The following is a 13,071-nucleotide window of genomic DNA, read 5'->3' on the forward strand; positions in this document are numbered from 1 at the left end:
CATCAAGAATGTAAATACTCAAACTCCTTGGTTTAGATATGCTTTGTTTCAAATTGAAGTAAATTGTGTGATTGTATTTTTTGGGTCATTTTCTCCCATTTTTGAGCAAACATCTCTGAATCCTATTGACTGATTTTTAATGCAGTTCACCATGGGCTATGTGACCCAGTGCCACAGTTATTATACAACAACTCTGATCATATGGGAGTGACACCGTCTTATTGGCGGTATTTTTTAAATGTCCTCTAGGGGAGGCTGTTACCCAATACAGTCATTTCCACCAACTTTGAATCATAGGGTTTCCGTAAAATCATAAAAACGAATGCTTTTGCTGGGCTTCTTAAACGTCCTGTAAAATTGAATCATGGGAAAATGGCTCCATTGAGCATGTCACAGGTCTAAACCATTATATAATCTTGCAGGTAAAAACACTGAAGACCTTGTGACAGTTCAATGACCAAATGCCAAGGAAAAAAACTAAAGACACAGGTCCTATTAACTGTAATGTGTATTAAGCGGACCCTCAATGCAAACAAAAGATATACAAATACACAGTGTTCAGCTTGTGAATTCAAAGTGTATGTGTGTAGAATGCATTGTTACTGTTTACATTTTAATTTTAGTCCGGACTAAAATTTATTTATCAATAACAATGTTCATTATACACATATGAGCTGTGCTGATAAGCTATATAGTGGACATTTCTACATGATTTATACGTTTAACAATAAACTAGTTCAGTAAATACCGGTATACAGAACAAAATGCTGAAAATCACCAAAAGTTATAGCTACTGTGGCTGTAAATCTGTTTCATGGCTGAAAGGCATTTCTTTTGCCAAAAAAATAGCACTGTGTCTGACCGTTCACCAATGTGCAGTTTTCTGGGTACAGAAACAATGTGAGTTATAAGTTGGTTTCCTTGGGATTCTCTGACAAAATGTAAGCACCACACTAGCCTTTTTGGAAGAATCTGAATAGAATGATATCATCCAGGGCTCCAATAATGTACAAAGTTTAATAGAGAAGTATTGTTGTGATGAATGCTGTATATTTACCTGAGATATCTCCCCGATATGGATGGGGATAATTACAGTCACCAGAAACTTCATTTGGACAATCTCACATCTGATAGAATTACATGTGTTGTGAATTTGAATAATTCTGTGTATGTTGTAGTCTATTCAGTTTCTGTTTTTCCAACCACGCTAATTCAGCTACCCACTTAGGCCAGTACTTTCTCACTGATTTTGCTTTTTTCTCGGGAAGGCTATTCGCAACCTTCCTGTGCAGGTTGACAGTGTAGACACTGTATTGGATGATGTCTCCTTGTCTGAATCCAGTGTAGTTATCATCCGGTTATTACAATTTGTCATCCCTATACTCCGTTCAGAATTAAGGTATGTATAAATGTGTAATTTGATTGTGTTAATTAATGAGTACAATGAAATGAAGGTAAAGTGATATCTTAAAAAAACTCGCATGATTTTGTTAGATCAAAATTTTTTGGAATAACACATGTTTGTTAAAAGGTATAATTTTTATGTCATTGTTGTGTATAAACTACAGCGACACATAAATAATATTTCTATCTCACTGGAGTTTCCTCATACAATTAAACAAGTAACAGTTATGTGTATAAAAACACCATGTAGGGTTTAGGGTTAATTGAATGTGTATGTAGGCCTGGTGTGATGTTCAGTACTGTATGGTCACACACATCTTGACTTACACAGCATATAGAGATAATGAGATTTGTGTAGGCCTGGTGTGATGTCCTATGTGGACACACATTTTGACCCCCACATTAAACATGTAGAGATTAAATTAGATTTGCGTAGGCCAGGTGTGATGTCCTATGTGGATACACATCTTGATTACACAGTATACATGTTCAGATAATTAATAATATTGTGTAGGCCAGGTGTGATGTCCAATGTGGACACACATCTTGATTACACAATAAACATGAAAGATAATTAATGTTGTGAAGGTTAAGTGTGATGTCCTGTGTGGCCACACATCTTGACCCTCACATTAAACATGTAGAGATTAAATTAGATTTGTGTAGGCCAGGTGTGATGTCCTATGTGGATACACATCTTGATAACACAGTATACATGTACAGATAATAAATAATATTGTGTAGGCCAGGTGTGACGTCCTATGTTGAAACACATCTTTACTCACATAATAAACATGTATAGATACTTAATTAATGCTGTGTAGGCCAGGTGTGATGTCCTATGTGGACACACATCTTGACTCACACAATTAATAAACATGTAAAAATAGTTAATGTTGTAGGCTAGGTGTGATTTCCTATGTAGACACACATCTTGATTACACAGTTACCATAATTGATGTTGTGTAGGCGTGGTGTGACTTCCTATGTGGACACCCTTTACCCCTTTACTAACATTATAAACATATAGATATAACTACATTTGTGTGTAGGCTTGGTGTGATGTCCTTTGTGGTCACACATTTTGACTCGCACTGTAAACATGTACACATTCCTTTTGTGTTGGCCAGGTGTGATGTCCTATGTGGACACACATCTTGATTCACACAGTAAACATGTATCTAGAAAATTACATTTGTGTAGGCCTGGTGTGTTGTTCTATGTGGATACACACATTTTTACTCACACAATAAACATTTTACAGATGGTCAGATTTGTGTAGGCTTGAGTTGATATCCTATAACCATGACTGCAAATTCAAAATACAGGACAGCTGGAGAGATTGTAGTGTTCATTTAGATAGTTGTGTCAATAAGTGCATATATGAGAGACCATGACTGCATATTCAAAATATGGGATAGTGGAGTGATTGTCGTGTGCATGTGGATAGTCATGTCAATAAGTGTAGATGAGAGACCATGACTGTACATTCAAATATGGGATAGTGGAGTGATTGTTGTGTGCATGTAGATAGTTATGTCAATAAGTGTAGATGAGAGACCATTACTGTACATTCAAAATATGGGATAGTGGAGTGATTGTTGTGTGCATGTTTGATAGTTATGTCTCATAAGTGTAGATGGAGAGACCATTACTGTACATTTAAAAATGGGATAGTGGAGTGATTGTTGTGTGCATGCAGATAGTTATGTCATAAATGTAGTTGAGAGACCATTACTGTACATTCAAATTATTGGATAGTTGAGAGATTGTAGTTTTGTCAATAAATGTAGTTTAGGGACCATTACTGTAAATTCAAAATATGGGATAGTGGAGAGATTGTCGTGTGCATGTAGATAGTTATTTCAATAAGTTTAGATGAGAGACAATTACTGTACATTCAAAATATGGGATAGTGGAGTGATTGTTGTGTGCATGTAGATAGTTGTGTCAATAAGTGTAGATGAGAGACCATGACTGTACATTCAAAATATGGGATAGTGGAGAGATTGTAGTGTGTATGTGGATAGTTCTTTCAATAAGTGTAGATGAGAGACCATATCAGCACATGCAAAATATCCGATAGTGGAGTGATTGTAGTGTGCATATAGATAGTTATTTAATAAGTGTAGATGAGAGACCATGACTGTACATTCTAAATATTGGATAGTTAGATTGATTGTTGTGTACATGTAGACAGTTATGTCAATAAGTTTAGATAAGGGACCATGACTGTACATTCAAAATATGAGATAGTTGGATAGATTGTAACGTGCATGTGGATAGTCATGTCAATAAGTGTAGATGAGAGGACCATGACTGTATGTTCCAAATATTAGTTAGTTGGATAGATTGTAGCGTGTATATGGATAGTTATGTCAATGAGTGTAGATGAGGGACCATGACTGCACATTCAAACTATGGTATAGTTGGGGTGATTGTCATGGTATGTGGATAGTTATTGTCAATAAGTGTAGATGAGAGACCATGACTGTACATTCAAAATATGGGATAATGGAGCGATTGTTGTGTACATGTAGATAGTTATGTCAATAAGTGTAGTTGAGAGACCATTACTTGACATTTAAAATATGGGATAGTGAAGTGATTGTTGTGTGCGTAAAGATAGTTATGTCAATAAGTGTAGATGAGAGACCATTACTGCACATTCAAAATATTGGATAGTGGGATGATTGTTGTGTCAATAAGTGTAGATGAGAGACCATGACTGTACATTCAAAATATTGGATAGTGGAGTGATTGTTGTGTGCATGTAGATAGTTATGTCAATAAGTGTAGATACTGTACATTAAAATATGGGATAGTGAAGTGATTGTTTGTGCATGAAGATAGTTGTGTCAATAAGTGTAGTTGAGAGACCATTACTGAACATTCAAAATATGGGATAGTGGAGTGATTGTTGTGAAGCATGTAGATAGTTGTGTCAATAAGTGTAGATGAGAGACCATGACTGTACATATCAAAATATGGGAACAGTGGAGTGATGTAGTAGTGTGTATGTATGATAGTTGTGTCAATAATTGTAGATGAGAGACCATGACTGTACATTCAAAATATTAGATAATTGGATAGATTGTAACGTGCATGTGGATAGTCATGTCAATAAGTGTAGATTACTAGAGAGAGACTGTGACTGTACATTCAAAATATTAGATAGTTGGATAGATTGTAGCCAGTATGTGGATAGTTATGTCAATAAGTGTAGATGAGGGACCATGACTGCACATTCAAACTATGGGATAGTTGGAGTGATTGTAGTGTGTAGGTGGATAATTATGTCAATAAGTGTAGATGGAGAGACCATGACTGCACATTCAAAATATTGGATTATGGAGTGATTGTTGTATGCATGTAGATAGTTATGTCAATAAGTGTAGATGAGAGACCATTACTGTACATTCAAAATATGGGATAGTGGAGTGATTGTTGTGTAGGTGTAGATAGTTGATGTCAATAAGTGTAGATGAGAGACCATGACTGTACATACAAAATATGGGATTGTGGAGTGATGTACCGGTAGTGTGTATGTATATAGTTTTTCAATAATTGTAGATGAGAGACCATGACTGTACATTCAAAATATGGGATAGTGGAATGATTGTAGTATGTAGTGGATAGTTATTTCATAATTGTAGATGAGTGCATATCAGTACATTCAAAATATGGGATAGTGGAATGATTGTAGTATGCATGTAGATAGTTATTTAATAAGTGTAGATGAGATGACAATGACTGTCACATTCAAAATATGGTATAGTGAATGATTGTTGTGTGATGTAGATAGTTATGTCAATAAGTTGTAGATGAGGGACCATGACTGTACATTCAAAATATTAGATAGTTGATAGATTATAGTGTGTATGTAGATAGTGTATTCAATAAGTGTAGATGAGAGACCATGACTGTAAATTCAAAATATTAGATAGTTGAGTGATTTAGTGTGTATGTAGATAGTTGTATAATTAGTGTAGATGAGAAGACCATGACTGTAATTCAAAATATGGGATAGTGGAGTGATTGTCGTGTGCATGTAGATAGTTATGTCAATAAGTGTAGATGAGGGACCATGACTGCACATTCAAATATTAGGATAGTGGATGATTGTGTGTATGTAGATAGTTATGTTCATAAGTGTAGTTGAGAGACCATGACTGCACATTCAAAGTATGGATAGTTGAGTGATTGTAGTGTGCATGTAGATAGTTATGTCAATAAGTGTAGATGAGAGACCATGACTGCACATTCAAATATTGGATGGTTGAGTGATTGTAGTGTGTATGTAGATAGTTATGTCAATAAGTGTAGGTGAGAGACCATGACTGTAATTTCAAAATATAGATAGTTGGATGATTGTAGTGTGTATGTAGATAGTTATGTAAATAAGTGTAGGTGAGAGACCATGACTGTTAATTCAAAATATAGGATAGTGGAGTGATTGTCGGGTGCATGTAGATAGTTATTTAATAAGTGTAGATGAGAGACCATGACTGTTCATTCAAAATATGGGATAGTGGATAATTATAGGGTGCATGTAGACAGTTATGTCATAAGTGTAGATGGGAGACCATGACTGTACATTCAAAATATAGATAGTGGATAAATGTTAGTGTGTATGTAGATAGTTATATCTCAAAAGTGTAGATTGGAGACCATGACTGCACATTCAAAATATTGGATAGTGGAGTGATTGTAGTGTGCATGTAGACAGTCATGTCAATAATGTAGATATAGAGAGAGACCATGACTGTACATTCAAAATATTCGATAGTTGGATAGATTGTAGACGTGCATGTGGATAGTTCTGTCAATAAATGTAGATGAGAGGACCGTGACTGTACATTCAAAATATTGGATAGTTGGAGTGATTGTGGCAGTAGGTGGATAGTTATGTCAATAAGTGTAGATGAGAGGACCATGACTGCACATTCAAACTATATGGGATATGGAGTGATTGTCGTGTGTAGGTGGATAATTATGTCAATAAGTGTAGATGAGAGACCATGACTGCACATTCAAACTATTGGATAGTGGAGTGATTGTTGGGTGCATGTAGATAGTTATGTCAATAAGTGTAGATGAGAGACCATGACTGCACATTCAAAATATTGGATAGTGGAGTGATTGTTGTGTGCATGTAGAGGTTATGTCAATAAGTGTAGATGAGAGACCATGACTGCACATTCAAAATATTGGATAGTGGAGTGATTGTTGTGTGCATGTAGACAGTTATGTCATAAGTGTAGTGAGGGACCATGACTGTACATTCAAAATATAAGATAGTTGGATAAATTATAGTGTGTATGTAGATAGTTATTTCATAAGTTGTAGTATGGAGACCATGACTGCACATTCAAAATATGGGATAGTTGGATTGATTGTAGTGTGCATGTAGATAGTTATGTCAATAAGTAGTTTAGATAGGGACCATGACTGTACATTCAAAATATTAGATAGTTGGATAGATTGTACACGTGCATGTGGATAGTTCTGTCAATAAATGTAGATGAGGAGACCATGACTGCTACATTCAAAATATTCGATAGTTGGATAGATTGTAGCCAGTATGTGGATAGTTATGTCAATAAGTGTAGATGAGAGGACCATGACTGCACATTCTAACTATGGGATAGTTGGAGTGATTGTCGTGTGCATGTAGATAGTTATGTCAATAAGTGTAGATGAGAGACCATGACTGCACATTCAAACTATGGATAGTGGAGTGATTGTTGGGTGCATGTAGATAGTTATGTCAATAAGTGTAGATGAGAGACCATGACTGCACATTCAAAATATTGGATAGTGGAGTGATTGTTGTGTGCATGTAGATAGTTATGTCAATAAGTGTAGATGAGAGACCATGACTGCACATTCAAAATATGGGATAGTGGAGTGATTGTCGTGTGCATGTAGATAGTTATGTCAACAAGTGTAGATGAGAGACCATGACTGCACATTTAAAATATGGATAGTGGAGTGATTTTCGTGTGCATGTAGATAGTTATGTCAATAAGTGTAGATGAGAGACCATGACTGTACATTCAAAATATGGGATAGTGGAGTGATTGTGTGTGCATGTAGATAGTTAGGTCAATAAGTGTAGATGAGAGACCATGACTGTACATTCAAAATATGGGATAGCCGAGTGATTGTTGTGTGCATGTAGACAGTTATTTCAATAAGTTTAGATAAGGGACCATGACTGTACATTCAAAATATTAGATAGTTGGATAGATTGTAACGTGCATGTGGATAGTCCTGTCAATAAATGTAGATCTACTAGATGAGAGACCGTGACTGTACATTCAAAATATTCGATAGTTGGATAGATTGTAGCCAGTATGTGGATAGTTATGTCAATAAGTGTAGATGAGGGACCATGACTGCACATTCTAACTATGGGATGTTGGAGTGATTGTCGTGTGTAGGTGGATAATTATGTCAATAAGTGTAGATGGAGAGACCATGACTGCACATTCAAACTATTGGATTATGGAGTGATTGTTGGGTGCATGTAGATAGTTATGTCAATAAGTGTAGATGAGAGACCATGACTGCACATTCAAAATATGGATAGTGGAGTGATTGTTGTGTGCATGTAGATAGTTATGTCAATAAGTGTAGATGAGAGACCATGACTGTACATTCAAAATATGGGATAGCCGAGTGATTGTTGTGTGCATGTAGACAGTTATTTCAATAAGTTTAGATAAGGGACCATGACTGTACATTCAAAATATTAGATAGTTGGATAGATTGTAACGTGCATGTGGATAGTCATGTCAATAAGTGTAGATCTACTAGATGAGAGACCGTGACTGTACATTCAAAATATTAGATAGTTGGATAGATTGTAGCCAGTATGTTGATAGTTATGTCAATAAGTGTAGATGAGGGACCATGACTGCACATTCTAACTATGGGATAGTCGGAGTGATTGTCGTGTGTAGGTGGATAATTATGTCAATAAGTGTAGATGGAGAGACCATGACTGCACATTCAAACTATTGGATTATGGAGTGATTGTTGTGTGCATGTAGATAGTTATGTCAATAAGTGTAGATGAGAGACCATGACTGCACATTTAAAATATTGGATAGTGGAGTGATTGTTGTGTGCATGTAGATAGTTATGTCAATAAGTGTAGTTGAGAGACCATTACTGTACATTCAAAATATGGGATAGTGGAGTGATTGTTGTGTAGATGTAGATAGTTGTGTCAATAAGTGTAGATGAGAGACCATGACTGTACATACAAAATATGGGAACGTTGGAGTGATGTACCGGTAGTTTGTATGTATATAGTTTTGTCAATAATTGTAGATGAGAGACCATGACTGTACATTCAAAATATGGGATAGTGGAGAGATTGTAGCGTGTATGTCGATAGTTATTTCAATAAGTGTAGATGAGTCCATATCAGCACATGCAAAATATCTGATTGTGGAATGATTGTAGTGTGCATGTAGATAGTTATTAATAAGTGTAGATGAGAGACAATGACTGTACATTCAAAATATGGGATAGTCTGATTGTTGTGTGATGTAGACAGTTATGTCAATAAGTTTATATAAGGGACCATGACTGTACTTTCAAAATATTAGATAGTTGGATAGATTGTAGTGTGTATGTAGATAGTTATGTCAATAAGTGTAGATGAGAGACCATGGCTGTAAATTCAAAATATGGGATAGTGGAGTGATTGTCGTGTGCATGTAGATAGTTATTTAATAAGTGTAGATGAGAGACCATGACTGTTCATTCAAAATATGGGATAGTGGAGTGATTGTTGTGTGCATGTAGACAGTTATGTCAATAAGTGTAGATGAGGGACCATGACTGTACATTCACAATATTAGATAGCTATTAGATAGTTGGTTAGATTGTAGTGTGTATGTGATAGTTATGTCTCATAAGTGTAGTTGAGAGACCATGACTGCACATTCAAAATATGGGATGGTGGAGTGATTGTAGTGTGCATGTAGATAGTTATGTCAATAAGTGTAGATGAGAGACCATGACTGTACATTCAAAATATTGGATAGTTAGATTGATTGTAGTGTGCATGTAGATACTTTTCAATAAGTGTAGATGAGAGACCATGACTGTACATTCAAAATATGGGATAGTGGAGTGATTGTCGTGTGCATGTAGATACATGTAGTTATGTCAATAAGTTTAGATGAGGGACCATGACTGTACATTCAAAATATCAGATAGTTGGATGGATGTAGAGTGTATGTGGATAGTTAAATCAATGTGTAGATGAGAGACCATGACTGCACATTCAAAATATTAGATATTTGGATAGATTGTAGTGTGCATGTAGATAGTTATTTCAATAAGTATAGATGAGAGACCATAACTGCACATTCAAAATATGGGATAGTGGAGTGATTGTAGTGTGCATGTAGATCTATAGTTATGTCAATAAGTGTAGATAAGAGACCATGACTGTACATTCAAAGTACAGGATAGTTGGAGTGATTGTAGTACAGTATTTGCTTTACTCATGCAGTGATTATTTTGTTTTATCAACTTATCGGTTAAGTGAGACTTGATTTTTTAGATAGGTATTGTTCCATTCATCAGGCAAAAAGTCAGAGCCATTTGTTCATGCATAAATTGGCAAGTTACACTGTTTATCAGTTGCTCATCTTAGGCCCCAAGCCAAAAGTACCATTCATTTAAAACTTGCTATATAGGTATCTAAAGATAATGTCAGTCCGATAAGAGGAAATGTTGTTGAAATTTGGATAATTGTAATTTTGCTCAATTTTCCCTGTTTTTGGTAAAAAAGCCTTTTTTCTCTGAAACCGCAAGTCCAAATTCCAATTCATTTGAAATGTGGTATCACAGTTCATAGGGGTGATCTCAGTCTGATTTGTCAAAATTGTTGTGAAATTTACAGCTACCCACTTAGGCCAGTACATTCTCACTGATTTTGCTTTGTTCTCGGGAAGGCTATTCGCAAGCTTTCCAGTGCAGGTTGACAGTGTAGATACTGTATTGGATGATGTCTCCTTGTCTGAATCCAGTGTAGTTATCATCCGGTTATTACAATTTGTCATCCCAATACTCCGTTCAGAATTAAGGTATGTATAAATGTTTAATTTGATTGTTTAATTAATGAGTACAATGAAATGAAGGTAAAGTGATATCTTTCAAAAAATCACATGATTTTGTTAGATCAAATTTTTTGGAATAACACATGTTTGTTAAAAGGTATAATTTTATGTCATTGTTGTGTATAAATAGTAGTGACAACTACAGCGACACATAAATAATATTTCTATCTCACTGGAGTTTCATCATGTAATTAAACAACTAACAGTTATGTGTATAAAAACACCATGTAGGGTTAATTAAATGTGTATATGTAGGCCTGGTGTGATGTTCAGTACTGTATGGTCACACTGTTTATCAGTTGCTCATCTCAGGCCCCAAGCCAAAAGTCCCATTCATTAAAAACTTGCTATGGAGGTATCTAAAGATAATGTCAGTCAGATAAGAGGAAATATTGTTGAAATTTGGATAATTGTAATTTTTGCTCATTTTCCCTGTTTTTTGGTAAAAAAGCCTTTTTTCTCTGAAACCGCAAGTCCAAATTCCAATTCATTTGAAATGTGGTATCACAGTTCATAGGGGTGATCTCAGTCTGATTTGTCAAAATTGTTGTGAAATTTACAGCTACCCACTTAGGCCAGTACATTCTCACTGATTTTGCTTTGTTCTCGGGAAGGCTATTCGCAACCTTTCCTGTGCAGGTTGACAGTGTAGATACTGTATTGGATGATGTCTCCTTGTCTGAATCCAGTGTAGTTATCATCCGGTTATTACAATTTGTCATCCCAATACTCCGTTCAGAATTAAGGTATGTATAAATGTTTAATTTGATTGTGTTAATTAATGAGTACAATGAAATGAAGGTAAAGTGATATCTTTCAAAAACTCGCATGATTTTGTTAGATCAAAATTTTTTGGAATAACACATGTTTGTTAAAAGGTATAATTTTATGTCATTGTTGTGTATAAATAGTAGTGACAACTACAGCGACACATAAATAATATTTCTATCTCACTGGAGTTTCATCATGTAATTAAACAACTAACAGTTATGTGTATAAAAACACCATGTAGGGTTAATTAAATGTGTATATGTAGGCCTGGTGTGATGTTCAGTACTGTATGGTCACACTGTTTATCAGTTGCTCATCTCAGGCCCCAAGCCAAAAGTCTTATTCATTTAAAACTTGCTATGGAGGTATCTAAAGATAATGTCAGTCAGATAAGAGGAAATGTTGTTGAAATTTGTATAATTGTAATTTGCTCAATTTTCCCTGTTTTTTGGTAAAAAGCCTTTTTTTCTCTGAAACCGCAAGTCCAAATTCCAATTCATTTGAAATGTGGTATCACAGTTCATAGGGGTGATCTCAGTCTGATTTGTCAACATTGTTGTGAAATTTACATAATTGTGTTTTTGAGGCAATTTTTTGCCACTTTTGGTCAAAAAATTGTTTTCCCTTAAACCACAAGTCCAGTTCATTTGAAGCTAGGTATAGAGGTTCCCAGGTGTGATATCAGTCAGATTGCCTGAAATTATGGTGAAATGGTTTTTTCTTGATTTTGGTAAAAAGTCTTTTCTCTGAAAGTGCAAGTCCAATTCATTTAAAACTTGGTAATGTGGACCTAGGGGTGATCTCAGTAGGATTTGTCAAAATTGTAGTGAAATTTATATAAATTATAAAGTTACACAATAACATAATGGCAAATGTACATAATTTTCATGAATTTTCATTCAAGATCTTGTTTGCTATTCGCATCTTACATTTCTAATTCATAACACTCGTGAAAAAATGTTCAAAACAAATGTGGGAACAGTGTCCATGACGCTATTTTTTAAAAATACACTTTAAAATTACTCTAAAGCTTCAGCTTTCGATGCAAAAAATTTCACCAGCAAGTTGAAAGATTGTGTTCTATCTGAACTCGCGGCTTGCAGCATTTGCCCTTGTTATCTGAACACCAAAGTTAGTAATTACTTAGCAACTTGGCAGAGCATTCAGCTTTATACCAAGACATTTGCCAAAACAAAGTCTAGTGTGTGGGTGTGGGAAGTCTGATACAACTCAGTAGGCAGCCCCTCTGAGTAAACTGATCTATTTATGTTGGTCAAACCATTTTTGACTGGCAATATTACAAATGTAAATGGAAGAATTTTTGAAGGGGGAAGTAAATACTGTGAGTAAAACAATAATTTGTGGTTACTTTGAGAATACATCATCCAATGCTCAACTGTGTTTGGACTGTGTAAGTGGTAAATGGTTTATAGCAACAGCCGCTTATCAGTTGACTCAGTAGGGCTACCTGCTGAGTTGTCTAAAACTCTGAAGCAGTAAAACAGACTTTGGTTTAGGGAACTCTGCTGCATATTGCTAAGTGCTCAGCCAAGTTTCAGGGTATTTTGGTGTTCAGATTCAACTGTAACAATTTAAAATTCAAAGCTACCTAATCTCTGCTAACATTGTAGCACTTTTGACTTGGTTTCTAGTGAGGATTATCGGGATTTTGAACAGCTAATACCTTTCATATAATACCTTTTTTGTTGATGAGAGCATCACACTGCATGCCCTTGGCGGTATATTTTTT

The 13,071-nt window shown here is 35.3% G+C and overlaps 1 long non-coding RNA gene across 2 annotated transcripts in view; it reads left to right on the top strand.

The window, feature by feature from the left end:
* Positions 1–477: 477 nt before the first annotated feature.
* Positions 478–13,071, top strand: part of LOC139121465 (uncharacterized) — a 34,585-nt gene continuing 21,991 nt past the window's right edge. Inside the window, exons 1-3 of one of the 2 annotated variants that reach the window (XR_011549282.1) lie at positions 478–1,399; positions 10,386–10,517; positions 11,165–11,296. This is a non-coding gene — a long non-coding RNA (uncharacterized lncRNA). Of the gene's footprint in view, positions 1,400–10,253; positions 10,518–11,164; positions 11,297–13,071 lie in introns of those variants that run through there. The other variant, XR_011549281.1, reaches the window with a different exon arrangement.

This window comes from Ptychodera flava, chromosome 21 (assembly GCF_041260155.1).
Source record: "Ptychodera flava strain L36383 chromosome 21, AS_Pfla_20210202, whole genome shotgun sequence".
In the NCBI taxonomy this organism is placed as follows: domain Eukaryota; kingdom Metazoa; phylum Hemichordata; class Enteropneusta; family Ptychoderidae; genus Ptychodera; species Ptychodera flava.